Raw genomic sequence first — 6000 nt, forward strand, 5'->3', positions numbered from 1 at the left:
CCAGACTAGGTGTGGTGTCCCAGAGTGTTGCTTGCAGCGCCAGATTCCTGGATGTCTGTGCATAAAAGACTGCATCCCATGAGGCTGTGGCGATTTGAAAGCAACTCCCTGTGCTCATCATATGGATGGAAGAATGGTGCTTGCTATGAATCAGGCTCCAGTTATTAGGATTGTGTTCATGGCTTTCAACTGGGCAGAAATGCTCTTAATATCTTTTTAATATTTTATCTTGACATTATGGATTTGTGTCTCCCATTAGTTCCATGTTTCCTGCTCTGTACAGGTTTGGCTGAGGTAGTGATGTCAGGTTTTTATCAGTACTCTTATTTGCTCTTAAAGCTGAAGAGTGATGGCCAAATGACATTGCACTAGTATCACCCACATTGATAGCCTACGTAGAATTTCATATTTGAATTGATGGTGTTATATGTATATTTTTGTGTGTTTATGTATGTTGTATATAAACATTAAAGAAAATTTAGAAAACACAGAAATGAATTATAGAAGAAAATTAGAATTAGCCATTACCCAGGGGTAACAGCTGGTTAAATTTTAATATTTCATTCCAACCTTTCCTGTATACATAATCATGCATTTCATATACATATACATTATAAACTTGCATTCATGCTGTAGGTATAGTTTTGTATCTCACTATTTTTTTTTTTTTGAGGAAGATTGGCCCTGAGCTAACATCTGCTGCCAATCTTCCTCCTTTTCTTTTTCCTCCCCAAAGCCCAGTATATAGTTGTAGGTCCTTCTAGTTCTTCTATGTGGGACACCAACTCAGCATGGCTTGATGAGCAGTGAGTAGGTCCACACCCAGGATCCGAACTGGTGAACCCGGGCCGCCAAAGTGGAACATGAGAACTTAACCGATAGGCCACCGGGTTGGCCCCTGTATCTCACTTTTTGTTTAAAAGATATTAAGAATATTTTTGCATGCCATTACATAGTTGCTGTTTTATTAGCTTTCTTTCTCTTACCATTAATTTCTGTCTTTGTATATGTAGAATGTATTTTGTTTCCTTATATCTTCCCTAGTAATGTGCAAAGTCCATGGTGGGCTTTTTCTCTTTATTGAGGTTTAATTAACATATAACATTATATTAGTTTCAGGTCATGATGGGCTTTTATCTGTACTAATTGTTATCTTTAAGCTTTTCAAAAGTATTCTTAATAACTTTTATATTGTCTGCCAGTAAAACAGAGCATTTGAGTTCTTTCTGTGTAAGAAAACTAAGCGAACACTCTTTTGCTTCCGTACTCTGTTTTCTTCAACATCTTAGTCTTTGTCATTTAAAATCTAGGATTTTAGGTAAAACATGTTTCAATGGAATTATTTTTAATTTATATATTATCTTCTTTAAGAATAATTAATGACATACTTTTTATACCAACATTTATCCTTATTTTATTCAATGCAATGCTATTTTGATTTCAAATGTTCAGCTCTGCTTTATACTCTCGTTTTGAAGTCTGTTTCTTTGTCATCTAAGTGCATCTTTAATTCTATTTTTGCTCACAGATTTTTTTTAATTAATAAACTATTTTTAGAGCAGTTTTAGGTTCATGCAAAATTGAGCAGAAAGTATAGAGAGATCCCCCTGTCCGTCTGTCCACACATGAACAATCTCCTCATTATCAACATCCGGCACCAGAGTGGTACATTTGTTACAACTGATGAACCTATATTGACACATCATAATCACCCAGAGTCCCTCGTGTACATTAGGGTTTACCCTTGGTGCTGTACATTCTATGGATTTTGAAAAATGTATAATGACATGTATTCACCCTTGTAGTATCATACAGAATAGTTTCACTGCCCTAAAAATCTTCTGTGCTCTATTTATCCCTCTCTCTTTCTTAACCCCTGGTAACTAGTAATCTTTTTACTGTCTCCATAGTTTTGCCTTTTCCAGCAGAATGTCGTATCATTGGAATCATATGGTATGTAGCCTTTTCAGATTGTTCTTTCACTTGGTAATTTGTGTTTAAGCTTCCTCCCTGTGTCTTCATGCTTTGATAGTTCATTTCTTTTAGCACTGAATAATATTCTATTGTATGGATGTACCGTAGTTTATTTATACTCACCTACTGAAGGATATCTTGCTTGCTTCCAAGTTTTGGCAAGTATGAATAAAGCTGCTATTAAACATCCATGAGCAGGTTTTTGTGTGGACATATGTTTTCAGTTAATTTGGGTGATTATGAAGGAGTGCAATTGCTGGATCCTATGGGAAGAATGTGATTAGTTTTGTAAGAAATTGTCAAACTGTCTTCCAAGTATTTGTACCATTTTGCATTCAAGAGTTGCTGTTGCTCCACATCCTCGCCAGCATTTGGTATTGTCAGTGTTCCAGATTTTGGCAAGTCTAATAGATGTGTAGTGGTATCTTGTTGTTTTGATTTGCATTTCCCTGATGATGTATGATGTGAAGCATCTTTTCATATGCTTATTTGCCATCTATGTATCTTCTTTGGTGAGTTGTCTATTAAGGTCTTTGTTGGCCCATTTTTTTAATCAGGTTGTTTGTGTGCTTATTATTGAGTTTTAAAGAGTTCTTTATATATTTTTGATAACAGTCAGATATATCTTTGGCAAATATTTTCTCTGTGGCTAGTCTTCTCATTCTCTCTCTCTCTTTTTTTTTTTTTTTTTGGTGAGGAAGACCAGCCCTGAGCTAACATCCGATGCCAATCCTCTTCTTTTTTTGCTGAGGAAGATTGGCCCTGGGCTAACATCTGTGCCCGTCTTCCTCTACTTTATATGAGATGCCACCACAGCATGGCTTAATGAGTGGTGCATCGGTGCACGCCCGGAATCCAAACCGGCAAACCCTGGGCCACTGCAGCAGAGTGTGCGCACTTAACCGCTCGCGCCACCAGGCTGGCCCCATTCTCATTCTCTTGACATTGTCTTTTGAAGAGCAGAAATTTTAAATTTTAATGAAATCCAGCTTATCAATTATTTATTTCATAGACCATTCCTTTACTGTTGCATCTAAAAAGTCATAAGCATAACCAAGGTCATCAAGGTTTTCTCTGATGTTATCTTCTAGGAATTTTATAGTTTTGCATTTTACGTTTAAGTCTATGATCCACTTTGATTAATTTTTGTGAAGGCTATAAGGTCTGTGCATTTATTCATTCATTCATTCATTCATTCATTCATTTGCATGGGGATGTCCAGTTGCTTAGCACCATTTGTTGAAAAGACTGTCTTTATTGTATTGCCTTTGCATCTTTGTCAAGCATCAGTTGACTGTATTTATGTGAGTCTATTTCTGGGCTTTCTATTCTGTTCCATTGATCTATTAGTCTATTCTTTTGCAACTGCTATAGCCTTACAGTAAGTCTTGAAGTCCGGTAGTATCAATTCTCCAACTTTGTTCTCCTTTAGTAGTGTGTTGGCTGGTCTGACACTTTGGCCTGTCCATACAAACTTTAGAATCAGTTTGTTGATATCCACAAAATAACTTGCTGAGATTTTGATTGGGATTGCATTGAATTTTAGATTAAATTGGGAAGAACTGACATCTTTGTCAATTTTTCTATCCGTGAATAAGGATTATCTCTCCATTTATTTAGTTCTTCTATGATTTTCTTCATCAGAGTTTTGTAGTTTTCCTCGTATAGATCTTGTACATATTTTGTTAGATTTATACCTAAGTATTTCAATTTTGAGGGTGCTAATGTAAACGGTATTGTGTAATTATAGATTGATGTTTCTTTTGATTTAAGCTTTGTCCTTACTGATTTTCTCCCTGCTGGAGTTGTCCATTTCTGATAAAGGAGTGTTAATCTGTTGTTAGATGCATACATAAAGGATTGTTATGTCTTCTTGGACTATTGACCCCTTTACATTATGTAATGCCCCTCTTTACTCCTGATAACTTTCCTTGCTCTGAAGCCTTTCTGTATAAAATTAATATAGCTATGCAACTTTCTTTTGATTGGTGTTAGCGTGATATATCTTTAATTGACATCTATAAACTAGTTCTTCCAACAACAGCAGAATAAACATTTTCTTCAAGTTCACATGGAACAGGAACCAAGATAGACCATATTGGGCCACAAAACACACCCTAACAAAACTCAAGAATAGAAATCATACAATGTTTGCTCTCGGACCAGAGTGCAATTAAACTAGAAATCAATAACAGAAAAATAGCTGGAAAATTTTAAAACACTGGGACATTAAACAACATTCTTCTAAATAACACATGGGTCAAAGAAAAACTAACCAAAGTGTGGGGGTCCCCCTGTGACTGGGTTTCCCTGGAGATTTTATCTCTCGGGCTTGTTTACACTGAGCCTCCAGAATTTCATCAATTACAGTTTAGGTTTTCCTACCCTAGTGCTGGTTCCCACAGAGTTTTCTGCTCTGAATTTCTGCTTGGGTAAGTTGTGGTTCTCTATGTCCACCTATTTCTCTCCAATTTTTGGAGCAGTGGTTTGCCTTATGACTTCACTTCTCTGACAGATCTAAGAAGAATTGCTGATTTTTCAGTTTATTCACCTTTTTACTTATTATTAGAATAGAGTCGAAACTTCTTAGCTCCTTACATGCTGGACTGGAAACAGAAAGTATCTGCTTCATATATTTTTAAGCTAAGTTATCTGGTGCCTTCAAGTTTAGAACTATATATATTCTTGCTGAATTAAAACTTTTTTCATAATGAAGTGATCTTTTGCATCTTGGTTTATACTTTTTCTTAAAAAACTATTTTTTAATATTAATATAGCTATACAAGTTTACTTTAGATTAGAATTTGCTTGTATATATTTATCCATTCTTTAACTTTCAAACTTTCTGCATATCTATATTTTTTGTCTGGCATATAATGATTTATTTTATGTCCATTTTGTCTATATTTATCTACACTGTGTAGAATTTAGTCTTTTTATAATTTTATGATTACTATTATTATGAATTAATATGTACTAACTCAATTTTTTACTTTCACTTTGATCTACTTTTCCTATGTTTTTCCTCTTTATTTGAATTTGTTAAATAGTTTTTTTTACACTCATTTCACTCACTTATCCTTTCTATTTATACTCTTTTATAAGTTTTAAATGTTAACATAGTTAACAAAATCTAAAGGTAAATGGTATATTCTATACCAAATAATAAAATACTTTATAATGCCTTAAATTAAATTATATCACTTTTGAGTTATGTACTATTTTTGTCTAGAATTTAAGATCTCACGTTTAAAAAATAAAACATCCAAATTGGACAGAAATTTAATAATATACACTCAATATTGTGTTGTTTATGTTAACTCATATGTCTAACATCTTAATTGTGTGATACGTATATATTTTTTCAGACTATATTTGGAGTTCGTTTTCCTCCTTCCTGGAGTATATCCTGAAGGTGATGATTTGCTGGTACAACAGTTTTTTCTCCCTGCCAAGCATATATTTTATCTTCTTTTTTAAAATATGGTTTTGCTGATCCTATAATTTGATGTTGGCAGTTATTTGCTCTCAGCATGTTAAGGATGCCATCTCCTTGTCTTCTGATTTACATTGTTGCTTTTGGGAAGTCTGCTGTTAGTCTAACAGTCCCCCATTTGCAGGTCATTTGTTTTTATTTCTGATACTTTTGAGATATTCCCTTTTGTCTATGGTGCTATGTCTCTTCATTAAGGTATTGTGAAATACCTCCCTCCTTCCTTCCTTTGTTTCTTCTTTCTTTATGTTGTTTTTTGTTATTGTTCATGTCCTGGAAAAGTCTTAGCTAATAACTCTAATATTTCATCTTCTATTTTCTATTACTTCTTCTGCAACTCTGACGAGGTATATATCTTTTCACTTTGTCTTTCATGTCTATAAACTCTTCTTATATTTTGCACTTTTTGGGATTACATTCTGCAGACTGTTTTTAAAACTATTTTCCAGTTCACTTTTTTTCAGCCTTGTCTAATCTGTTGATTAGACATGATATGTTAAATTTTTAATCTCTAATAGTATTGTGATACTATT

This window comes from Diceros bicornis, chromosome 9 (assembly GCF_020826845.1).
Source record: "Diceros bicornis minor isolate mBicDic1 chromosome 9, mDicBic1.mat.cur, whole genome shotgun sequence".
NCBI classification, from domain to species: domain Eukaryota; kingdom Metazoa; phylum Chordata; class Mammalia; order Perissodactyla; family Rhinocerotidae; genus Diceros; species Diceros bicornis.